We start from the raw sequence: 25,614 nt of genomic DNA on the forward strand, positions 1-25,614 counted from the left end.
TGACGTGTCCCCATTGGTTTCGGGGCACTCTCCTACTTCCTAGCATGAAACGTTCCATAGTTCACCTTTTAGGTTTTTTCCCCGGCCCTGGAATCAGCCAGATCTCCAAGTTTCTGGCTCTTTTTAATGGTATTTAATAACTACAATACGGGCATCAGGCACACTCACTGCAACTGAGATGTTTCTAGTGCTCTTCAGAGAGCAGAGTTAGGAAGTGTCTGTGTGTACTTGCGTGTGAGTGTGTGCATGCACCGTGCACACGTGTGTTCACATAGCTACTTACAATTCCAGTCCAGCTCCACCGTTCTTCCTTGCCTGTCTCTGTTCCATATTTGTATCTCCTGTCTCAGGATTAGAACCCTGGTTCCCCCAAATATCAAAACTTTATTCATTTGCTCAAAAACATAGGTTTTGTAAGTTATACCAAACAATTTTCAGTTCAGTCGCTCAGTCGTGTCCGACTCTTTGTGACCCCGTGAACTCAAGCACGCCAGGCTTCCCTGTCCATCACCAACTTCCAAAACTTGCTCAAACTGTGTCCATCAAGACAGTGATGCCATCCAGCCATCTCATCCTCTGTCGTCCCCTTCTCCTCCTGCCTTCAATCTTTCGCAGCATCAGCGTCTTTTCCAATGAGTCAGTTCTTCACATCAGGTGGCCAAAGTATTGGAGTTTCAGCTTCAGCATCCTTCCAATGAATATTCAGGACTGATTTCCTTCAGAATGGACTGGTTGGATCTCCTTGCAGTCCAAGGGACTCTCAAGAGTCTTCTCCAACACTACAGTCAAAAGCATCCATTCTTCAGCGCTCAGCTTTCTTTATAGTCCAACTCTCACATCAAGTAAAGTGAAACAACTTTACTTCTAAGTAAAATTCAGTATCTCTTTTTCCCCTTAGTATATATACCACTGAATGTACTTTCTTCTTTGTGGTCAAATTATCAGTGTGACATACCATTGGGTTTCTGGGTTTTGTTTATATTTTCAGGTTCGTCTTTCCATACTTAAGTTTTTTTTTTTTTGGAAATGTAATAAAACATTAAAATGATTCAAATTTGAAGCTATATAAAAGTGTACACTCAGGAAGGACCAATTCTCTACTCTAGCCCTTACATCTCATTTCCATTCTCCCCGAGTCATGTTTTATTTCTTGATCTGGATGTGAGATTACATGGTGTATTTTTTATTATTATTCATAAAGTGGAACACCTATGATTTATGCATTTTCTGTACATTTTATACATGAACGAAAAAGTGAAAAAAATAAACCCAGTGAGATGTGCCAGTCAGTATTCATCTGAGAAGCAAAATCACCCTAAGTATTACTGAACAAGGGAATTATAGAGCCTTACACAATTTATCCTGAAGTAAAAGTCCAGAAGGGGGAGTTGGAGAATCAAAAAATAGTCAAGATCTTGCCGAAAGTCAAGACATAGCTGCGATGAGAGGAAAGAAGAGGGGAAAGGCTGAGATGGGCAACAGAGCCCCCCAGTCCACCCCTCAGGACTGGGGTGAAGGTGGGGAAGATGGAAATCGAGCTGGGGGCAAGTTGGTAGATGCTGAGGAAAGGGAGGAAGGCAAAGGAGGGCCAGCGCTTAGCAGTGATTTTTCCAGCTGGTGCCTTCACGGTAGTACCAAGAAAAATGAGACCGCAAAATTGTGAGTAGCGGTTTCTGGGGCTAAAATTGGGAGGGAGGTCTATGGGGAAGAGGAGGGCCAAAAGGTGCGAATTTCCTGTCAGCCAAAATTTCCAGATCTTCAGAACTTTCTGAGAATCGGTAGAAATTTCAGTGCACAGGGGGTGTGGGCATTTCAACACAGGTGAGAAAGTATTTATTAGCTACCACTTATAAGCAAGGGGGTATAGCTCAGGGGTAGAGCATTTGACTGCAGATCAAGAGGTCCCTGGTTCAAATCCAGGTGCCCCCTCAAGTAAGTCTTATTTTAGTACCCACACCAAATTACACCTTCAGGTGGGCTTTTCTCGGTGGGCAGATTGAGGGGTGCAACAGTTGGTAAAGGAGATGGTGGCAAAGGAGTTGGTAAAGTAGAAAGGAAGCTGTCGAGCTCATCTCCTGGGCTGGGGCAATGGAAAGTCCCAGAACCAGCAAGATGATTCTATCCTAGACCATGGGGACTCCAGGCTCATCTGAGCACTAGAACTACCCGGAAACATATAAACATACACATCCCCCTCTAGGCCTGTCTCCAGAGATTTAGGTTTTGTTTGGCTGTTTTCAACAGTAAAACATCTCCTGATGTTCCTTTCTGAAACTTCCTTTCAGTTCCATCCTGAAACTTCCTTTCATCCACTCACATCACAGAAACATCAGAGATGATTTCTTTTTCTGGGGCCACATTTAGCAGCTCCTGTACTCGATCATCCTGAAAGCCCTTCTCGGAGAACGGCAGTCGCTTTAGAGGACTTGGCATGAATTGAAGGCTGGGGAGAAGCTTCAGGGCCGCCAGGTTGGAGGGGGTCCACGCTCGGGCGAAGGAGAGGGAATGGGTTTAGTTCACAGTGGAGTTGTCCTCATGGGCTGATGGAAAGTAAAAAAAAAGGTGCTGCTGAGATTACAGTTATAACAAGGGAAGGGCCTGTGGGGTTGAACCACAGGGACCCCATTTTCTCAGCTCCATCTCAGGCCGGCAGTCTTATCCCCTCCCCTCCTTTAGCCCACTTATAAGGAATGTGTCCAAGACAGATAAATTCTCCATCAGCTTTTACCCTTGCTTCCATCTGAGATAAACCGCAGAAGAGTGCCTTTTGCTGATCCTGGTCATGAGTTCTGGTCATGAGATCCCCATGGGGGAGGACAAAACCCTGGTTCCCATCAGTGTGGATGTCTTCCTCCTGTGGTGGTCAGATTCTGCCTTCAGCTTTGGTCCCTATAATTCTCCTGGTACCCCATCAGCGGCGCAGGGCGCCACTCTGAATGATGCTGGATCGTTGTCCGCCAGGTCCTACCTGTGAAGGTCATCCACAATAAACTTTCGTATTTGTACTTTATGGAGTCGTCTGCTTCTTTTTTCATTCTTAAAGTTCCTTCTCGGTTCAGAGGATGTGATTTGGTCTCTCCACCTTCCAACAACTCCCTTTCAGTTAATTTTCTGTGATTGAAAAAAACGTCTTTTTTTAGCCTCTGGTCCCGTGGAATGAGTCTTCGTAGGATGGAGGAGAGGTCGGATAGTTTAGGTCTTTGCCAGAAAGCCTCTCTAGCTTCTTGCAGCCCCAGGTGAACTTCTCCAGGGCTGACTGGATGCCCATTAACACTTACCTTAGAGCCTTGCAGACGTCACCTTTCCTGCGGGTTCATCCCCCCTTCACAGCACACATGCACCGCCGTGGCGGGGAGCTGGGAGCTTTGATGCCTCTCCTATGTTCCCCTTGTAACCAATCACAGTGAGGTGCTTATAGGAGGTCCTCAGGGCTCCAGTCGCTCCATCCTGAGCTGCTTCAGCAGGGTCTGCACAGAGCGGAGACTAAAGAAAGGGCAGTGGTGGCAGTGATGGGCACTGTTGAGGGAGCATGCGGACGGTGACTGGCGGCTACACAGTAGGGGCTGCAATCCACTTTCAGTCATGCGATCCGTGCCACGCCCCAGGCTACTTTTCCATCAGAACCTCAGTCACCTGCCTTTAACAGGGACCCTGGAAATGTACTGTGGACGTTGGCTTTCAGCCCGAGCAGCAAAGACTCACAGGGCCCGTGGTCGGGGGGCGGGGGTGAGTGGGCTCCAACATGTTTTCTCAGGAAGATGATCCAGGTGACTGCTTCCGTTTGAGTTTGGTAGGAATAGGTTGCCGATCTTACCAGCTCTCCAGAAATAAGTAGAAACTTTCAGTGTGTTACAGGAGTCCTGGGTGTGACCATGAAGGTGAAAGGTGGTTGTATGAGTGATAAGTCTCTTCAGTTGTGTGACCCCGTGGACTGTAGCTCACCAGGCTCCTCTGTCCATGGAATTCTCTAGGCAAGAATACTGGAGTGGGTTGCTATGCTCTCCTTCAGGGGATCTTCCCGACCCAGTGATCAAACCCGAGTCCCCTGCCTTGCAGGTGGATTCTTTACTGCTGAGCCACTGGGGAAGCATGAAAGGTGGTTATTAGACACCCATAACAAGTAAGGGGGTATAGCTCAGGGGTAGAGCATTTGACTGCAGATCAAGAGGTCCCCGGTTCAAATCCGGGTGCCCCCTACCGCACTGGACTTTTTATGGAATATTGGAGGAAAGCTGGCCAAGGCAGTGGTTTCCATTCTGTTCTAATGGATGCTCAGTTATTCACAGTGGCAGCTTGTATACAGTGGGCTGGTTGTCTCCCGAGGAAGCTCTTGCATGCATGCATGCTAAGTTGCTTCAGTTGTGTCTGACTTTTGTGACCCTGTGGACTGTAGCCCACCAGGCTCCTCTGCCCATGGGATTCTCCAGGCAAGAATACTGGAGTGGGTTGCCATGCCCTCCTCCAGGGGATCTTCCTGTTATTTCAGGTCAATAAACTCACATCATGACCACCTGGGGGCGCATCTAGCTAGTTCACAGACTTCACTGCCCTGTTTATTCCACTTGAAATTCCGGGTCCTCTCCCTCCACTCTTCCTCTCCATTTCTTCATCAACAATTTGTTGTTCAGTTGCTCAGTCGTGTCCGACTCTTTGCGACCCCATGGACTGCAGCACAATAGTTAAAAGCGAAAATCATACTGTCTGACAGGTTTTCTCTTCCAAAGCGAGGTAATAATAATAACCACTAATAATATAATTGTGGGCTTCCCTGTGGCTCAGATGGTAAAGAATCCACCTGCAATGGAGGAGACCCGGGTTTGATCCCTGGGTCATGAAGATCCCCTAGAGGAGGGCATGGCAGCCCACTCCAGTATTCTTCCCTGGAGAATCCCACGGACAGAGGAGCCTGGAGGGCTATAGTTCATGAGGTCCCAAAGAGTCAGACACAACTGAGCAACTAACGGTAATATAATTGTAGCTGCAAGTTGCTTAGTTATATAAAATATTTGCCTAAGAGGCATGAGGTTACCACTAGCTTTAGGAAAATAAAAAAGATCCAGGTTAGGGACTAAGAAGTTCACCAGCCTCCCCAGTGTCCCCACCAGCACCCCCAGGTTTAATGCACAGATACACAGGCTGAAGAGACACCTTCTGGTGGTACTGCATGTGTCTCCCAAGAGATTGGCAGGATCTCTTTGACTTGCTGTTTTGTAGTGCAGAATAAGAGAAAGACAAATTCTAAAGGCCCTTCCAGCAATAGATGTCCATGCTTCTCCAGGCTGCTGCTGTCACCACACATGGAGGAGAAGGGGGAGATGCAGGCATGTGAAGGGGTAGGGTTGTGGGACTCCAGGGCCTGGGAGGGAGACCTCTATGGGCTGAGCTTGTGGAGGAATAAGTTGCTGGTCTTACCAGCTTCCTAGAAACCAATAGAAACTTCCAGTATGTTACATGAGTCCTGGGTGTGACTATGAAGGTGAAAGGTGATTATTAGACACCTATAATAAGTAAGGGGGTATAGCTCAGGGGTAGAGCATTTGACTGCAGATCAAGAGGTCCCTGGTTCAAATCCAGGTGCCCCCTGCCATATTGGATTTTTCATTCATGGAGACTGTTACTCGTTCCATTTTGCTTCATTTTTCCACCAGTTCGGATCCTCCTTGAAACAGGAAGCTCCAGGTCAGCACTAATACAGGAGCAGCCTGGGTGGACACCCCTTCCTGTGTCTTCCTGCACTAACACTCCAGGTATCCCACCTCCTTGTGGCATCTGCGTTTTCTTCTTCTGTGTGTTTCTCATTTCTCCAGCTCTGTTGGATCCTCAAAGAGAAGGCAAGGCCCCCGATACAGACTGATGGGTGTTTTTAGGGCAGGCTAGAAAGTTGTAGATACAGCTGACTTCCCAGGAACAGACAATAAATGGTAACCCTAAATTACCACCCTCATCCAAAACAGTTTGGCACAGCAGAGTGGGGGTGGGGGTGGGGTCAGACCTATGGGAACAAGGGGCCAGGAGCCCAGGGAGGGGTGTGTGGGCAGTTATGGAGACCTTTGGGCAGCTCTTGGGCTAAAGCAAGGCGATCAGAAGTGGGTTGGGGGTTCATCAGGCAACTGCTCTCCCTTTCTCCTTGTTGATGACCCAACACACCAACTGAGCCTGAAAAGTTGTAGACTGGATGGAAGATGTCTTACTAGGAGCCAGGTCTGGCAGCTTCCAGAAAGTCAGTCCTGGAGGAGATCTATAACTTAATTTTGTAGAGTTTAGTGTCACCAACGGATGAAAGGTGTTCCTTAGAATGTGCTGGTGTTCCTGGGGGGATAGCTCAGGGGTAGAGCATTTGACTGCAGATCAAGAGGTCCCTGGTTCTGGGACTGGCACAAAGGTGGTCAACAAAGGCACAAATGTAGATCAGTGCAACAGGATAGAGAGCCCAGAAATAAACTCAGGCGTCTACAGTCAGTTACTCTGCAACAAAGGAGGCAAGAGTCTACAATGGGGAAAAGACAGTCTCTTCAATAAGTGGTGCTGGGAAAACTGGACAGCTACATGAAAAAGAGTAAAATCAGAACATTCTCTAACACCACATACAAAAATAAACTATAAATGGATTAAAGACCTAAACGCAAAACCAAATACTATAAAACTCCTAAAGGAAAACATAGGCAGAACACTGCTTGACATAAATTGCAGAGATATTTTTTTGGACTGGTCTCCTAGAGTAATGGACATAAAAACAATAAAACAAATGAGACCTAATTAAATTTAAAAGCTTTTGTACAGCAAAGGAAACCATAATAAACAAAATGAAAAGACAACTCACCAAATGGGAGAAAATGTTTGCAAAAGATACAATAGACAAGAGATTAATTTCCAAAGTATACAAACAACTCATACAGCTTAATGTTAAAAAAAAAAAACTCAAAAAAAAAAAATGGGTGAAGATCTACATAGGCATTTCTCCAAAGAAGACAGCAGGCACAGGGAAAGATACTCAATGTCACTAATTATTAGAAAAAGGTAAATCAAAACTAAAAAGACAGTTACCATACGATCCTGCAGTCCTGCTCCTAGGCATGTGTCCTGAGAAAACTCTAATTCAAAACAATACATGCGATCACAACATTGTTAATCAGCTATATCCCAATACAACATAAAAGATTTTTTAAAAAGATGCCCCTCAATGTTGATTGTTCACTGCAGCACTATTTACAATAGGTAAGACAGGGAAGCAACCTAAATGCCCATCGACATGAATGGTACATATATTTGTTGTTGTTCGGTCACTAACTAACTGACTCTGCAACCCCGTGGACTGTAACACTCCGAGCTCCCCTGTCCTTCACTATCTCCTAAAGTGTGCTCAGATTCATGTCCACTGAGTCAGTGGTGCTATCTAACCATCTCATCCTCTGCCCGCCCCTTCTCCTTTTGCCTTCAATCTTCCCAGCGTCAGACACATGCAGCATAAATGGCAGCTTGCAGCAAGCACTGTGAGCAGTGGTTGGAAGCAGGGTCTTAGTTTCCCAGACTGGGAGTCCTAAAACTGGGCCAGAGGAGCCAGCAGTTAGGGCTAAGGTCCCTAGTAGTGTCTGCCTAGTCAAGACGAATTCAGGCAAGGAGGCAGAAGGAAACGAGTAAAGTAAAAATTTTATTGAAAAGAAAAGTACATGCTGAAAGGAGATGGGCAAGCTCAGAGAGAGAGTTACGTCTTTGGGAAGTTTAAATCCTTTATAAGGGGGCAGTTCCGTGGGTCTTTGTCTTCCCGTGCCTTATTCCCCCCTGGTTAATTTGTCTCAGGACCTTCCCCTGGGGTGTGCACACCTTAGCCAAGATGGATCTCAAAGTGAAGGCTTCTGGGAGGAACAAGACTCATTCTGGCCTGGAATTATCCTCTGACTTTTGACTCCAAGTCTCTCTGAGCATGTGGAGTGTCCCCTTATCTTTTACTCAGGAATTTTTTCTTCTCTTTGTCCTTGTCACAATTATTCCCTAGAGGTGTTTACAAGAGACTAAGACTGGCTACTTACCAGTCAACAGAGGGCTGATTATAAATTCTTCAACTAAAGCCCACCTATCTCTTATCTCAGGAAATGCAAAGAGGAGGCTGGCTGATGGTAAATGTCCAACGTGGAGCCCATCTATCTCCTAACCTCAAGAGGAGGGGAAGTAGTTGCTGGGGTGTCAAGGCCTCAAAGGGGAAGCTGATGGGTGAGAGGGAGAGATTCCAAAGGTGGGAGAGACAGCTTGCAGCAAAGAAAGTTTACCCGCTCCCTGGCGTGGAGATGGAGGGGGCCAATCAAAGTGAGTTCATCTTACACATTTGCCCACAGATCACAGAGCCTCTGGTAGAATGTGGTTCTTCTCCAGCAGCATTTCTTGGTCTTAGATTTATGTTAGCTTAGGTCCATTCATGATCTAGGGGATTCCTAAATCTACTCAGCCACCTTACACTACATTACATTCAGTCGCTCAGTCGTGTCTGACTCTTTGCGACCCCATGGACTGCAGCATGCCAGGCCTTCCTGTCCATCACCAACTCCTGGAGCTTGCTAAAACTCATGTTCTTTGAGTAAGTGACGCCATCCAGCCATCTCATCCTCTGTCGTCCCCTTCTCCTCCTGCCTTCAATCTTTCCCAGGAGCAGGGTTCTTCCCATCAGATGGCCAAAGTATTGGAGTTTCAGCCTCAGCATCAGTCCTTCCAGTGATTATTCAGGACTGATTTCCTTTAGGATTCACTGGTTTTCTCTCCTTGCAGTCCAAGGAACTCTCAAGAGTCTTCTCCAACACTGTTAGGGGAAGCACACTGATTGAAACCGCCCACCCTGGCCAGGCACCACAGTAACCGTTTGCATGAGCTGTTTTACAACAGGAGGTCCTGGTAAGCCTCCACCAACCAGAAGAGTTTGGGAAAGGTCAAAAGGAGACACCACCTGTCCGACCACCTCCTAGAATCCTTCTCTCTGGCATCCATCTTGGCTGAACAAGGCGTGCACCAACAGGAAGGACTCTGAGTCAGAAGGATTGGCTAAAGACAACCTGGAAACTAATTCATCATCATAAAACCCGAGACGGCAAGCCATGTGACAGAGCTGTTCTCCTGGGTTCCCTTACCCTCCTGCTCTCCACCCAGGTGCCCTTTCCCAATAAAATCTCTTGCTTTGTCAGCACATGTGTCTCCTCGGACAATTCATTTCCAAGTGTTAGACAAGAACCCAGTTTCGGGCCCTGTAAGGGGTCCCCTTTCCTTCAACAACACCACAGTTCAAAAGCATCAACTCTTCGGTGCTCAGCTTTCTTTATGGTCCAACTCTGACATCCATACGTGACTTCTGGAAAAACTATTGAACATATGGACCTTTGTTGGCAAAATAACATCTCTGCTTTTCAATACGCTGTCTAGGTTTATCATAGCTTATCTTTCAAGGAGCTGCTGCTAAGTCACTTCAATCATGTCCGACTCTGTGCGACCCCATAGACGGCAGCCCACCAGGCTCCCCCATCCCTGGGATTCTCCAGGCAAGAACACTGGAGTGGGTTGCCATTTCCTTCTCCAATGCACGAAAGTGAAAAGTGAAAGTGAAGTCGCTCAGTCATGTCTGACTCTTAGCTTAGGACCCACCAGGCTCCTCTGTCCATGGGATTTTCCAGGAAAGAGTACTGGAGTGGGCTTCCATTGCCTTCTCCATTTCAAGGAGCAAGTGTCTTTTAATTTCATGGCTGCAGTCACCATCTGCAGTGATTTTGGAGCCCCCCAAAATAAAGTCTGTCACTGTTTCCACTGTTTCCCCATCTATTTGCCATGAAGTGATGGGACCAGATGCCATGATCTTAGTTTTCTGAATGTTGAGTTTTAAGCCAACTTTTTCACTCTCCTCTTTCACTTTCATCAAGAGGCTCTTTAGTTTTTCACTTTCTGCCATAAGGGTGGTGTCATCTGCATATCCGAGCTTATTGACATTTCTCCCAGCAATCTTGATCCTAGCTTGTGCTTCATCCAGCCCAGCATTTCCCATGATGTACTCTGCATAGAAATTAAATAACCAGGATGACAATATTTAGCCTTGATGTACTCCTTTCCCAATCTGGAACCAGTCTGTTGTTCCATGTCCAGTTCTAACTGTTGCTTCTTGACTTGCATACAGATTTCTCAGGAGATAGGTAAGGTGGTCTGGGATTCCCATCTCTTGAAGAATTTTCCACAGTGTGTTATGATCCACTTGCAAACCATTTCATTATTCTTGCCTTGAGAACCCCATGAACAGTATGAAAAGGCAAAAATATAGGACACTGAAAGATGAACTCCCAGGTTGGTAGGTACCCAATATGCTACTGGAGATGAGTATAGAAATAACTCCATAAAGAACGAAGAGACAGAGCCAAAGCAAAAACAATGCCCAGTTGTGGATGTGACTGGTGATGGAAGTAAAGTCCAATTCTGTAAAGATCAATATTGCATAGGAACCTGGAATGTTAGGTCCATGAATCAAGGTAAAATGGAAGTGGTCAAACAGAAGATGGCAAGAGTGAGCATCAACATGTTAGGAATCAGCGAACTAAAATGGACTGGAATGGGTGAATTTAACTCAGATGACCATTATATCTACTACTGTGGGAAAGAATCCCTTAGAAGAAGTGGAGTAGCCCTTATAGTCAAGAAAAGAGTCCAAAATGCAGTACTTGGGTGCAATCTCAAAAATGACAGAATCATCTCTGTTCATTTCCAAGGCAAACCATTCCATATCACAGTAATCCAAGTCTATGCCCTGATCATTAATGCTGAAGAAGCTGGAGTTGAACGGTTCTATGAAGACCTCCAAGACCTTCTATAACTAAAACCCAAAAAAGATGTTCTTTTCATTATACAGGATTGGAATGCAAAAGTAGAAAGTCAAGAGATACCTGGAGTAACAGGCAAATTTGGCCTTGGAGTACAGAATGAAGTAGGGCAAAGGCTAACAGAGTTTTGCCAACAGAACACACTGGTCATGGAAATCACTCTCTTCCAACAACACAACAGAAGACTCTACATATGGACATCACCAGATGGTCAATACCAAAATCAGATTGATTATATTCTTTGCATCCAAAGATGGTGAAGCTCTATATAGTCAGCAAAAACAAGACCGGGAGCTGACTGTGGCTCAGATCATGAACTCCTTATTGCAAAATTCAGACTTAAATTGAAGAAAGTAGGGAATACTACTAAACCATTCAGGTAAGGCCTAAATCAAATTTCTTATGATTATACAGTGGAAGCAAATAGATTCAAGGGATTAGATCTGATAGACAGAGTGCCTGAAGAACTATGGACTGAGGTTCGTGACATCCTTCAGGACACAGTAATCAAGACCATCCCCAAGAAAAAGAAATGCAAAAAGGCAAAATGGTTGTCTGAAGAGGCCGTACAAACAGCTGAGAGAAGAAAAGTGAAAGGAAACAGAGAAAAGGAAAGATAGACCCATTTGAATGCACAGTTCCAAAGAACAGCAAGGAGAGATAAGAAAGCCTTCTTAAGTGATCAATGCAAAGAAGTAGAGGGAAAAAATAGAATGGGTAAGACTAGAGATCTCTTCAAGAAGATTAGAGATACCAAGGGAACATTTCATGCAAAGATGGGCTCAATAAAGGACAGAAATGGTATGGATCTAACAGAAGCAGAAGATGTTAAGAACAGGTGCTAAGAATACACAGAAGAACTATACAAAAAAGATCTTCATGACCCAGACAACCACGATGGTGTGATCACTCACCTAGAGCCAGACATCCTTGAAAGTGAAGTCAAGTGGACCTTAGGAAGCATCGCTACAAACAAAGCTAGTGGAGGTGATGGAATTCCAGCTGAGCTATTTCAAATCCTGAAAGATGATGCTGTGGAAGTGCTGCACTCAATATGCCAGCAAATTTGGAAAACTCGGTAATGGCCACAGGACTGGAAAAGGTCAGTTTTCATTCCAATCCCAAAGAAAGGCAATGCCAAAGAATGTTCAAACTACCGCACAATTGTACTCATCTGACATGCTAGCAAAGCATTGCTAAAAATTCTCCAAGTTAGGCTTCAACAGTACATGGAACTGTGAACTTCCAGATGTTCAAGCTGGATTTAGAAAAGGCAGAGGAACCAGAGATCAAATTGCCAACAACTTGGATCATAGCAAAAGCAAGAGGGTTCCAGAAAAACATCTACTTCTGCTTTATTGACTACACCAAAGCCTTTGACTGTGTAGATCACAACACACTGTGGAAAATTCTTCAAGAGATGGGAATCTCAGACCACCTTACCTGTCTCCTGAGAAATCTGTATGCAGGTCAAGAAGCAACAGTTAGAACTGGACATGGAACAACCGACTGGTTCCAAATTGGGAAAGGAGTACATCAAGGCTGTATATTGTCACCCTGCTTATTTAACTTATATTCAGAGTACATCATGGGAAATGCTGGGCTGGATGAAGCACAAGCTAGAATCAAGATTGCCGGAGACATATCCATAACCTCAGATATACAGATGATACCACCCTTATGGCAGAAAGTGAAGAACTAAAGAGCCTCTTGATGAAAGTGAAAGAGGAGAGTGAAAAAGTTGGCTTAAAACTCAACATTCAGAAAGCTAAGATCATGGCACCTGGTCCCATGACTTCATGGCAAATAGATGGGGAAACAATGAAAATAGTGACAGACTTTATTTTGGGGGGCTCCAAAATCACTGCAGATGGTGACTGCAGCCATGAAATTAAAAGACACTTGCTCCTTGGAAAAAAAGTTATGACCAGCCTAGACAGCATACTGAAAAGCAGAGACATTACTTTGCCAACAAAGGTCCATCTAGTCAAAGCTATGGTTTTTCCAGTAGTCATGTATGGATGTGAGAGTTGGACCATAAACAAAGCTGAAGGCTGAAGAATTGATGCTTTTGAACTATGGTGTTGGAGAAGACTCTTGAGAGTCCCTTGGACTGCAAGGAGAGAAAACCAGTGAATCCTAAAGGAAGTCAGTCCTGAATGTTCATTGGAAGGACTGATGCTGATGCTGAAACTACAATACATTGGCCACCTGATGTGAAGAACTGACTCAGTGGAAAAGACCCTAATGCTGGGAAAGATTGAAGTCAGGAGGAGAAGGGGATGACAGAGGATGAGATGGTTGGATAGCATTGCCAAGTCGATGGACATGAGTTTGAGCAAGCTCCAGGAGATGGTGATGGACAGGGAAGCCTGGTGTGCTGCAGTCCATGGGGTCACAAAGAGTTGGACATGATAGAGACTGAACTAAACTCAACTGTTGTGATCCACAAAGTCAAAGGCTTTAGTATAATCAATGAAGCAAAAGTGGATGTTTTTCTGGAACTCTCTTGCTTTTGGTATGATCCAAGGGATGTTGGCAATTTGATCTCTGGTTCCTCTGCCTTTTCTAAGTCCAGCTTGAACATCTGGAAGTTCTTGGTTCATGTACTGTTGAAGCCTAACTTGGTGAATTTTTAGCAATGCTTTGCTAGCGTGTGAGATGAATGCAATTGTATGGTAGTTTGAACATTCTTTGGCATTGCCTTTCTTTGGGATTGGAATGAAAACTGACCTTTTCCAGTCCTGTGGCCACTGATGGGTTTTCCAAACTTGTTGGTATATTGAGTGCAGCACTTCCACAGCATCATCTTTCAGGATTAGAAAAAGCTCAGCTGGAATTCCATCACCTCCACTAGCTTTGTTTGTACCGATGCTTCCTGAGGCCCAATTGACTGCACTCCAGGATGTCTGGCTCTAGGTGAGTGATCACACCATCGTGGTTATCTGGTTCATTAAGATCTTTCCATAGCTTTGCCTTTTTCAGAATGTCATATAGTTGGAACCATACAGGATGTATCCTTTTCAGATTGGCTTCTTTCACCTACTTCTGCCTGTTCCTAGGAGTGGTGACTCTCCGTGGTCACATCTCTATTAACTGAAGAAACAGAGGTTGGTATGGTCATCTGTGTCCTTGACTGAGTTTACTAGAAAGTTCCCTGAGCTGAGTGTCAGCCCCTGAGGGTTAGATGCTCATGTAGTGAATTTGGACAGATACCTCCCTCGCCTCCAGTTTCTGTTCTTCAGGTGCCCACCGTGATGGGCACAGTCATCTGACTCTGAAGGCCATTTTGCAGTCAATGTCTAGGCTTCTCCAGGCTGCTGCCCACACCCTGGGGCTATAGGCTGGGGGCAGGGCTGGGTGAGATGGGGACACAGGCTGTGTGGTTTTTGGCTGCCTTTTCTGTAGCAGGTTGATGAGTTTGCAAGCAGCAGATTTTGCAGTTTCCAAGAGAGGTCCATCCTGAAGTGGCAACTCACAGGTTTACAGGTAGTCTGGGTGTGGCTGGATAGACAACAATATTAATTATCACAACATCATCACAGAAGGGGGTATAGCTCAGTGGTAGAGCATTTGACTGCAGATCAAGAGGTCCCCAGTTCAAATCTGGGTGCCCCCTACTTATTCTTAACTTTTCCCTTTTGGTACAGCATTTCAACTTCTTCCTTATTAGATGTCAATGTAAAGTTTTTTGTTTTTTTAAAAAACCAGAAAATTGTGAAGCTTTACTATGATAGTTGGCAGTTCTTAACTTTGAGTATAAATTGGAATCCCTTGAAGAGTCTATAAAAGTACCATTTCCCAGGCCCCACCCTGGACCAATTAAATCAGTGTATATGAGGTGGAGCCCAGGTATCGTAAACTCTCCCCAAAGCTCCTAGTCTGCAACGAAATTGAAGCCACCTTTAGCAGAGATTTCAGAAGCTTTCTCAGAGTGGTTCCCTTATCCCAGCTCTGTCTGTTACTGAGTCCAAGTGAATCCAAGAGACAAGGTATTGAGGCAAGGAATATTTTATTTGGAAAGCCGGCTGACCAAGAAGATGGCAGACTAATGTCTCAGAGTAACCATCTTGTTAGGGTCTGGATGCCAAGTTCTTTTACAGAGTCAGAGGGAGACAAGCAATGAAGAACTAAAGTCAAAAGGCAGAATAAAGAGGGAGAGGCAGTGGAGAAGTAAAGTGAAAGGGTCTTCAGCCTTTCAGTCTTCAAAAACATCTCTGGGAATGGCCAGCCTTTGGCGGGGTGCATTAATCTCTTCTTTTTCTTGTAGCTATTCACAAGGTGGTCAGGATCAGATTATCACTCTAGGAGCTGAGCAAAGGCACTTTAGTTTACAGTCAGGCAGAGGGGCACGGTTCTCTGAGGCAGGCTATTATGTATGATTGCAGGTGGCGCTAGTGATAAAGACCCCACCAATGCAGGGGACAGAAAAGGTTCGATTCCTGGGTCGGGAAGATCCCCTGGAAGAGGTCATGGTAAACCACTCCAGTATTCTTGCCTGGAGAATCCCATAGACAGAAGAGCCTGGTGAGCTACAGTTCATAGAGTCCAGAGTCGGACGTGACTGAAGTCCTAACACACACAAACACACACACACACATGCATAATAACAAAAGCAACCAAAAACAAACCAAAGAAACAGTTTCCAACATGGAGTCAGAATTGGCTTCTTCCCTGCAATATGTCTGCCCAGCATCTTGTGTTCTGGAGTTCCTCCATTCTGAAGGGTATCATTTGTCACTTGACCTTAAAGTCATCCTCCAGGAACAATTGCTGTTTCAGCATTTTTTGGTTTCCTTAATTTTTCCCTGTCTCAGTCCAGTCATTCTCTGTGGGACGAGGTGGAACTGATCTATTTCCAAGCCAAACCACCAGGACCCATGGTTCTCAGGGAGTGAGCCCTCCCTGAGAGGGGCTCAGAGAGTGCGTGGAGGATGAAAAATCCACATGTGAAAGTGTAAGTTTGGGTCTTGTAATTATTAAAGACAATTTTATATCTTGTTCAAGCTTTACAAGTAAACTTCTGCAGAAGGAACCAGTAAATTATATCAACTATCTCAAAACTAAAGAACTCCATGACTTTCTGGCTTGGAGAACAAACGTTTTGGTTGATGATCTGAGAATTCACTGTAGGTTCAGAGCTTAGCATGTAATTCAGAAGTACAGTTCATGGGAATTTTATCATTTGAATTTATTATCCCTGACACTAACCATCTTTTATGACCTTTCTTACAACTACAACAACAGAAGTCTATATGGGCTAAAAATAGCCTCCCATAATAAAACTATTTGACTGCGAGGAAGTCTTAATCTCTTTCTATTGAGAAATAGCCATTTAAGACAGAGCATGGCCAACTCTAGTTTTCCTCCAGACTTTGTCTAACTTGATAAGTTGGCAAATAGCTCTTTGTCTAACTTCCTGTGTTGTAACTATTCTGTTTAACACGAGTTATCTTATCAACATATGCATATGTGCCTGTAAAAACAAAACTGTAATTTTCAGGGCTGTGCTTTAATTCCTCTTTCATTAAAGCTCATTGATTTTGTTAACAAGAGACTTGAATTTTTACATTAGTTTTTTTTTCCTCAGGGAGGTGGCGATTGTTATTCCAGTTCATAAGCCCTTGGACTTTTGGCTTAGAATCTGGTTGCTGGTCCCTTTCCTGTCCTTGCCCTCCCTGGATGCCTCCTGAGAGTCAAGGTTATCTCCCTGACAGCCACCTCTGTCTTGCCTCCTCTTTGCTCCTTTTGGTCCTGCAACCTGACCCAGCAGCCCTGAGATCAGTCTGGAACCCCATTGACTGGGGTGATTCCTTCCTTCTTAACCTTTCCCATAACGTAATGGTCTGTGTGCTCAGTCGTGTCCAACTCTGCAGCCTCTTGGACTGTAGCCCGTCAGGCTCTTTTGCCCGCGGAATCTTCCAGGCAAGAATGCTGGAGCGAATTGCCATTACCTCCTCCAGGGGATCTTTTTGACCCAAGGACTGACCCAAGTCTCCTGAGTCTCCTGCATTGGCAGGAGGATTTTTTTTTTTTAAACCACCAAGCCATCAGAGTCGGACAGGACTGAGCATGCAGGCTCTGAGTGGGAGGCAGTTGCATCCGCCTGTCTCTTGCCCTTTAGGAGGCTCCCTAGGGCCCACCCCACCCCCAACTGTCTCCCTCTGGCTGGGGGGAGGCCTTGTCAGTTGTGTATATAATTTCATCACTTAGCTGGGACCAGGCCCTTCCTTGAATACCTTGCTCCAAGAATGAATATGAAAAACTTTCTCTGCCTTTGAAAACACTGCCATCCACATTTCGATTTACAGTAAGTCCCCGACATACAAATGAGTTCCGTTCAGAGAGCGTGTTCATAAATCCAATTTGTTCCTGAGTCCAGCTAAGTTAGCCTGGGTGCCCAATTAACACAGTTGACTATCTAGTACTACATTGTAATAGGCTTATAATACTTTTCACACATGTAATATGTACATAAAAAACAAAAAAGAAAACATTTTAATTTTATAGTACAGTACCTTGAAAAGTACAGTAGGGAACTACAACAGCTGGTATACCAGGGCTGGCATGCATGTGCTCATCTTTGAAAGTTCAAAACTTGAAGGTTCGTATATAGAGGACTTACTGTATTGCAAGGCTCAACTAGCCTCAGAGTTGAGCTTTCCTCTAATTGTTCTCAGACACTTACATGGGGATGGATGCAGGAACTCTGTTTCCTGACCAAGGATTGGACCCGAACCTGAACCTGTGTCTCCTGCATTGGGAGTGTGGAGTCAACCACTGAACCACCAGGGAAGTCCCCACAGTCGCTTTTTAAAAGCCCAAATGAACTTACAGCATACATGCATTTGTCATGCAATTTGGTTTTTTTCACTTAATGGTATTGTTAAGCATCTTTCCATGACACACTCTGGACCAATTTCATCCTTTCTTGTTGCATCATATTCCTATGACTGCAGCATAATGTTTATAGCCTGTCTCCCTGTCAGTGGATATTAGGTGGTTTCCAGTTCACTGCTAATACAGAAAGAGGTTGCAGTGGGTCTCCACCACTCGCTGTGCATTCATGAGTATTTCTGAAGGATATATTCCTACAAGTGGCATTCTTCTAGAGTATCATTTTTCCTAAGAAACATTTTTTTTTTTTTTACAATGGCAACATGCTCAATATAGAAAAGTTGAAAGAGAAAACACACAAAAAGTTGAAATCACCTTTAATTCTTCTCAGACACACTTTTGTAACTGCCTTTTCACTTGAACTCTCATAAAGATTATTCTATGTCTTTAAATAACTCTTGGGCATAGGCTGTGATCCTCTTTCAAGTGGGAGAAGACAATGTCACCATGTCACAGTTACATTGTCATCCCAGCACGCCTGATACACAGTAGATGCTCAGTGCCTTTTAGCACCCTAGAGGATTATCTGGAGGATTTGAAATGTTTCCCAACCTGTAAAGGTCAACCAGGCTACCAGGGGGCCCCCAGCCAGACGCACATAGAAGTGACAGGGAAACAAAGGCTGGTCCCTGACAGCTAGGAGGCCAGGGTTCAAAAAAGCAGAGCTGACCTGGACATCTCAACCAGCAAGATGGAATACTGGTATGTCAACACAGTAAAAGGTGTTAATTGTACCTTCCTACCAGGTCAGGGGGTATAGCTCAGGGGTAGAGCATTTGACTGCAGATCAAGAGGTCCCTGGTTCAAATCCAGGTGCCCCCTCCTTTTTCTCATTTTCAATCCCAGAGTGGGTCTGACATTACCTGTCCGCACCCCTCTTCCCCAGATCAGGACACCTGGGGAAGAAAGACAAAGCCGTTCGAACCCTTTGATTCACAACTCCTGGGAAAGTACAGACCCAATCTGAATTTAAAGGTGCTCCTTCAGGTGACTTGTATGAAATTGGAAGTGCACAAGGCACAGATCCCTGCCTCCTCCAGCCCTTCTGGCTCTGCCTCAGCTCCAGCCAGAGATTTCAACCTTCCACAGATCCGCACGTTCTCCACAGAGGCGGCTGGTGAGTCTCCATCACACCCCATGTGGGTTACGACACAGAAGTAGTTGAACCGACAGGAGCCTCTGTATTAGCTTCCTGAGCCCCTCACGCTGGGCTGCAGGTCAGAGGTCCTGGACTGAGGGTCCATGTCCCCAGGTCCTAAAGCTCCCACTGGGTCTGCTGTGATTCACAGACCCAGACAGAGCAGGGCCTGGGGAAGAACAGGATCAGCCAATCCTTCTCGGCTGTGGGATTAAAGCCAAGGAGCGAGGGGATGGCGGAAGGACTTGCCTGACCCTCCTTGCCTCTTTTCTCGCTCTCCTCTGTGCCGCGTGATCGGCTCTGGCCAGGGAAAGGAAGCCGGAATCACAATAAGAACAGGGAAGACGCAGCTGTCCTTAAAAGCTCATCTCTTTGTTTTGGCCAAACGGAGACCCCTGGCCTCTGTGATTGTACCCAGCACTCCTCCAGACACTGAGCTGCTCTGCGTCTATTGAGCCCAGGAGCCCTGCTTGATTGCACTTGGAAGGCATCCCTGCTTGTCATCCCCTCCTGCACCATCCTCTGCCCCCAGCCAGCCATCCAGGGCCAAGCCATCAGAAGTCCATGGCTGTGTCATGGAGGGCCTCTGGACTAGACTGAGGCCACAGTGCCCCAGCTGGGCTGCCAGTCACACACAGGCCTGTGAGTTAAGAAAGTAGGATGTGCTTTCATGGACATGAAGTTCAAGGCTCCAGGTCAGACCTCGTGAATCAGAAGGGTTGGCCATGAAATCAAAGGACTCCATTTTTTTAAAAATTATTTATTTATGGCTATGCTGGGTCTTTGTTGTTGCATGGGCTTTCTCTAGTTGTGGCAAGTGGGGGCTACTCTCTAATTTCGGGATGTGGGCTTCTCATTGCGGTGGCTTCTCTTGTTGCAGAGGATGGGCTCCAGGGCATGTGGGCTTCAGTAGTTGGCACACTGGGGCTTGGTTGCTCTGCAGCATGTGCAATCTTCCCGGACCAGGGATCAAACTCGGGTCCCCTGCAATGGCAGATGGATTCTTAACTGCTGGACCACCAGGGAAGTCCTCTATATTTTTAAATATAAACTTTTTGGCAAGATCATTTATTTTGAATTAAAAAAAATTTATTTGGCTGCACCAAGTCATAGCTGTGGCATGTGGGATCTAGTTCCCCGACCAGGAATCGAACTTGGGCCCCCTGCCTTGGGAACACAAAGTCTTAGCCATTGGACCAGCAGGAAAGTCCCCAAAGATTCTATTTTTAACAAACTCTGGAGAAGATCCCCAAAGAAAGGGAGAATTGGGAATCACCAATTTAGTTTTGTGTTCCACATTATAGGCTCAAAAAGAGGCCATAATTAAGAGACGTGCCTGTGCACACACGCCTGATTAATAATAGGGTTGGGACCAGATCCACATGGCTCGTTCTCAGGCTCTTCCTGCCCCCAATACCCCGGGGCAGGGCACAACCTCGCCCACTGCCTTCATCTGCTGCCCATTCCTGTGGCCGAGCCCTGACGGGGTGGAGTGAGATAGACCTTCCCCAGAGAGGACCTGAAAGGTTTCCACTTGAGGTGTGTGTGTGTGTGTGTGTGGGTGTGTGTGTGTGTGTTCAGTTGTTCAGTTATGTCTGACTCTTTGCGACCCTGTGGGCTGTAGCCTGCCAGGCTCCTCTGTCCATCGGATTTCCCAGGCAAGAATACTGAAGTGGGTTATCATGCTCTCCTCCAGGGGATCTTCCCGACCCAGGGACCAAACCTGTGTCTCTTACGTCTCCTGCGTTGCAGGTGGAATCTTTACCACTGAGTCACCTGGGAAGCCCTCCACCCGATGTCCGGTACTAAATGAAATAAGCTTGCAGGGGCCTGAAAATCCAACCCTTTAAACCTGCAGTCAGAGGCCCCTCCCCTGAGCCAGGAACCCCCTTCGGACCCTTTCCTATGTGACACTGTTTCATGATTGTGGCCTCCCCAGGGAGGGTCCTCCAGTCTCCCAGTCATTGTATTTTAAGTTTGTATTTTTTAATCTGTTACAATATTGTTTGTTTTATGTTTTCCTTTTTTGGCCTAGAGGTATGTGGGATCTTCACTCCCCAATCAGAGACTGAACCTGCCCCCCTGCGTCGGAAGGCAAAGCCCCAGCCACTGGAACACCAGAGGAAGTCTCTCCGAACCCCAGTCATTTCTGTTTCTCCCTGGTCAGCTCTATGGCCTGGTTGAGCCACCCTCTTCTTACCACAAGCTCCTGTTCCTCCAGGCTCCTCATTTGAGCACTCAGAAGCTTCTTCTGCTAAAATAGAGGAAGAACGTTCCGGTGATGGGTTGGCAAAAAATAAGACAAAAGTCCGCCTGAAGCCACAAGAAAGGGACTGACCTAGTGCAGCGGGGTTGGGTGTTGGAACCCATCTGGCTTTGTGACAAAGGAAGACCTGTAACCATGTGATTCTGACCCCGCCCCTTTCTCTCTTCCTAAGGTTGGGGGGACAGAGCTGTTTCAGTGGATAAAAGTAGGCTCATTAGTGGGCACCCAGATTTGAATCAGGGACCTCTTGATCTGCAATCAAATGCTCTACCCCTGAGCTATACCCCTTTCCTGGGGAAAGGGTGGTTTATTGCTGTTAATCAGTGTGCTCCCCACCCTCACCAGCACACTGTCGTTCCTGTTCGTTCCTAGTCTGTTCCTGGGCACCTGGCAGAAGGACCTCACTGCAAACTGACCCTTCTCTGACCATGAGCTCAGTTCTCCTGTGATCATGGGGCCCGGACACTCCTCTGCCCTGACCTGAAGCTCCTCCCTCTCAGCACCCACCTGGGGCCTCCACACCATGCCCTCTAGAAGCGCGGAGGGACTTTGGGTCTCCATGGCCATCTCCTCCTCTGTGGTGTTTCTCTCATCCGTGGCCAAGTCCAGGGCTTTGGCAGAGTCTGCAGAGACTTGGTGGACACCAGGGCAGGTATTTGGCCATGAAACCTGCAGCCTCCCCAAGAGGCCCAAATGCAGCTCCAGCTTTCCGCAGGAGGCCCCAAACCAGCAGGTTGGCCTGGCTGAAGAGCTGACCTTCTGGGGCCCTAGAGACAGGCCTCTCTCCTTGCCAAGCCCTGTTCTGCAGCAGGACAGACCACCCACCACCGAAGGACAGGCTCTGGCGATGTCACTGACTAATCTTAGCAGCTAAAACATCGGATGGCTACCACCCAGGGGGCCATGGAGGACCGTGGCAAAGGTGTGTTAGGAACAGGACCCATTATTCTTGTAACACAGCTAAGTTCTGGGAGGTAAAAAAAGAAGGGGGTGGTGGGAAGAAAGAAAATCTTCTTCTTGTAGTCATCTCAAATTCCAGGCTGAAGGCACTGCTTGTAAAGCCATGGCTTGTAATTGGTACTGAGACTCCCTCCATCCTTCGATGTATCTATTCTGACCCCTTCAGGACCCCGCCTCCCGCACGACTTCCTCCTGGGCTCCACCAGACAGACCTAGGCTTCAGCTCGCATCTGCTGCCGTTCTTCCTCCCTCTGGTCCTTGGCTTTGATGGGATCCTCCAGGGGAAGCTATTAGCTGTGACTGTGGTGGTTCAACAGGGTGAGGTATAGGATGTCGTCATTCCTGGGATATGCTGATGTTCCCTCAAATATTAGACCTCCAGAAGTTTCACAGAGGCAATAGACACCAATAATCTGGAAGATACATGGGTATTTGTCTTTCCCTAGTAAAGAGTTTCCAGGTAAACGGCTGAAGGGCGCTTTGGGGAAATCTAGGAGTAAGTTCACATCCCACGGTTGAATATTTTGGAAGAATCCTTTACTCAAGTGTATTCAGATTTCCCTTTCAAGGGATGCCAGGCCTCTGAACTGATTCAGATCTGGGAACCGAGTGAGAGGTCAGGAATCTCCTTGTGCTACAAGTCGAGGAGGATGGGGATGGGCTTCCCATCGTCAGCCCCAAGGACCTCAGAACCAATCAAGCACAGCCACGCTCTGTGTGGCACGGACCAGACAGTAACCTCCAACTTGCATCTGGAGGTGAAGAGTCACACTTGAACTCTAACACCCTAGGATCCTCCCGTCCCCACTGAAATCAGAGAATCCCTCTCCACTGTAAGATCTCCAGTGAGCATCCCTGTCTATAGAGAACAGTTACTAAAATGTATTTCAAAGATATAGATGCTCCACACACCCATGCATCTCCTAAGACTTTAGTGAAGGGAATCATTGTTTGAATGGGCAAGTCACACACGATAAATAAGTAATTTTTCTAATCTGAGAGCATGGGATATCTTTCCATTTCTTTGAATCATCTTCAGTTTCCTTTGTCAATGTTTTATAGCATATGTCTTTCACCTCCTCACTCAGATTTATTCCTAGGTGTTTTTTAAAACGCGATCTTTAATGGGATTTTTTTCTCCTTCTGATATTTCATTGTTAGTGTAAAGAGATGCAATAATTTCTGTATGTTAATCTTGTATCCTGCTACTTTGCTGAATTAATTATCAGTTCTAGTAGGCTTTGTGTAGAGTCTTCAGGGTTTTCTGTATAGAGTATCATGTCATCTGCATATAATAATAATTTTACTTCTTCCCATAATCTGTATTTTGACTAGGGATTTCACAGTAAATTTTGAAAGGCTTTATTCAGACTACATGTGAACTTGGTATATGTTAATAAAATGGAATGATTTCTAATCTGCTAAAAAATGATAAGGAAGTCAGTGGAAATATTACAATTCTAAATCTGCTGCTAAGTCACTTCAGTCGTGTCCGACTCTGTGCGACCCCATAGACGGCAGCCCACCAGGCTCCCCCGTCCCTGGGATTCTCCAGGCAAGAGTACTGGAGTGGGGTGCCATCGCCTTCTCCAACATTTCACCCAATAACATAGTATCAAAACATATAAAACAAAATGGACAGAAATAAAAAGGAGAAATAAACAAAGCCTCAATCACAGGATTGAGGAGACTTTACCTTTCTCAATACCTTACAGAACAGGTAAACAATATGGCGGTGGGGTGTGGAGGGCGAATAACAGAGCTGACAAACGTGGCCTCATTGATACACACATCATTTTCACAAAGATCAGGATGCAAGTTAGAAGGGAAGATGTCGTGATAAGTAAAGGGGACACATATGGACCCTGAGGTGGCCTGCAAGATTCTCAGGGGATCTTCCTGCAGAGGGATCTTCCTGCAGGGGATTGGATTCCTCCTGCAGGGGATCTTCCTGACCCAGAGATCAAGCTCACATCTCCGGTGTCTACTGCATTGTAGGCAAATGCCTTGCTGCTGAGCCACTGGGGAAGAGGGTCTAGCAATGTTTTATTTTTCCCTCAGCAGTGGATATACATGGGTATCTATAAGTATTTATTAAATACTGTATTAAATAGTACATATAAGTTTTCTATATTTATATTTCACAATGAAAATCTATTTGCTGGTAATTTCAGACTCTGCTGTTGACAGTATGTGTCAATATGTCTTTTCTGGAGAAAAATTTCACAATATAACGGCTTAAACATGCATATGCATAAATTCCATGTCTAGGAATTTATGATAAAGCAAAGTAAGATGAAAAACAGAGACACATCTTCAACAGGACGCTTCGCAGAGCTGTCTATAGGAGTGGAATTAGAGACTGCACAGATAGCCAACAAAGATGGGCTGGCTAAATAAATGGTAGCAGCAGCCATATAGAATACTACGCAGCTACTATGAAAGGTGTCCTGAAAGGTTTTTTTTTTAATTGGCATGAAAAAGTAATCAAGACTTCTATTGTTAAAAATCATCATGAAACAGGAAGAAGAGTTAATTGTTGTAAGAAAATTATACACATATTATAAATATGTATTATCTCTGAAATGACTTATTTGCTTTTTTCCAGACAATTCAGTCTTGCTTTTAAAAAATGCAATGGTTTCAACTGTCAGTGTCACTTAAGAAATGCTTTTATCTGAAAAGAAACTGGTTTGAATAAGGATTGAAATGGGTCAGCGGAGACAGGTCCTGGCTGCCCAGATTCCACCTTTCTTCCTGATCGTGTTGCACAGAAGACGCAGCATCCAGGCTGCTGTCTCATCGTGCAGTGACACCTGATTCAGGATCTCTGACCTCATTTTGGTAACTTCAGTGGTTTTATTTTTTGAGAGAGTCTTTGCATTTCTGCAGAACCAGATAGGTTTTTCTCACAAAGCTTCTGACTCTCACCCACCGCTGGTCCAAGCACGTCACCGCTTGGATCTTCCAGTTGCCAGAAAGTAAGAAAAGCGTGAAGACAGCTGTATCCATTTTTCAGCAAACTTCTTTTCCTAATTTAAGAGAGTAATTTATTGGAAACACATCACAAAATTGCTACGACAATGTGAAAGGCAAGACCAAGTCAAACTCCAAAATTCTGAGGTCAGCTTCAAAGACTGCAATAGCAATCTCACTGTGAGGCTGGAGTAGTCAGGGAAATGCATTTGCAGAATCCAGAACCAGCCAATCTGGGTGCTTTGTCTCTTGCCCAAGGCTTGGGTTCCTTCCAAGGAGGGATCATTTGCATGACCTAGTTAGTATCAAGACATGCCCACTTCTTAGTTATAGAAGGTCTGAGATTCCAGTCTTACCAGACTTGACCCAAGTGGAGACCGGAATGCTGTTAGGATGGGGAAATGGAGGTTGAGAAGTCAGAGTACTCCCCCCCATCCACAATGTTAGTTACTATTGAGATATTTGCATCAAGAAATGTGAAGCAGTCGCTGTGTTTGCAGTATAGGAATAGTTGTTGCAACTGGACATCTGAGAGGATA

The 25,614-nt window shown here is 45.6% G+C and overlaps 5 non-coding genes across 5 annotated transcripts; all 5 read left to right on the forward strand.

The window, feature by feature from the left end:
- Nucleotides 1–1,857: 1,857 nt before the first annotated feature.
- Nucleotides 1,858–1,929, forward strand: TRNAC-GCA (transfer RNA cysteine (anticodon GCA)). The gene has a single exon. It is a non-coding gene; the product is annotated as a tRNA-Cys (tRNA).
- Nucleotides 1,930–4,124: 2,195 nt separating this feature from the next.
- Nucleotides 4,125–4,196, forward strand: TRNAC-GCA (transfer RNA cysteine (anticodon GCA)). The gene has a single exon. It is a non-coding gene; the product is annotated as a tRNA-Cys (tRNA).
- Nucleotides 4,197–5,511: 1,315 nt separating this feature from the next.
- Nucleotides 5,512–5,583, forward strand: TRNAC-GCA (transfer RNA cysteine (anticodon GCA)). Its single transcript has one exon. It is a non-coding gene; the product is annotated as a tRNA-Cys (tRNA).
- An 8,802-nt stretch (nt 5,584–14,385) lies between these two features.
- TRNAC-GCA (transfer RNA cysteine (anticodon GCA)) lies at nt 14,386–14,457 on the forward strand. Its single transcript has one exon. It is a non-coding gene; the product is annotated as a tRNA-Cys (tRNA).
- Nucleotides 14,458–18,485: 4,028 nt separating this feature from the next.
- Nucleotides 18,486–18,557, forward strand: TRNAC-GCA (transfer RNA cysteine (anticodon GCA)). Its single transcript has one exon. It is a non-coding gene; the product is annotated as a tRNA-Cys (tRNA).
- The last annotated feature ends 7,057 nt before the right edge of the window (nt 18,558–25,614 follow it).

This window comes from Bos mutus, chromosome 4, assembly GCF_027580195.1.
Source record: "Bos mutus isolate GX-2022 chromosome 4, NWIPB_WYAK_1.1, whole genome shotgun sequence".
Classification (NCBI taxonomy): Eukaryota; Metazoa; Chordata; class Mammalia; order Artiodactyla; family Bovidae; genus Bos; species Bos mutus.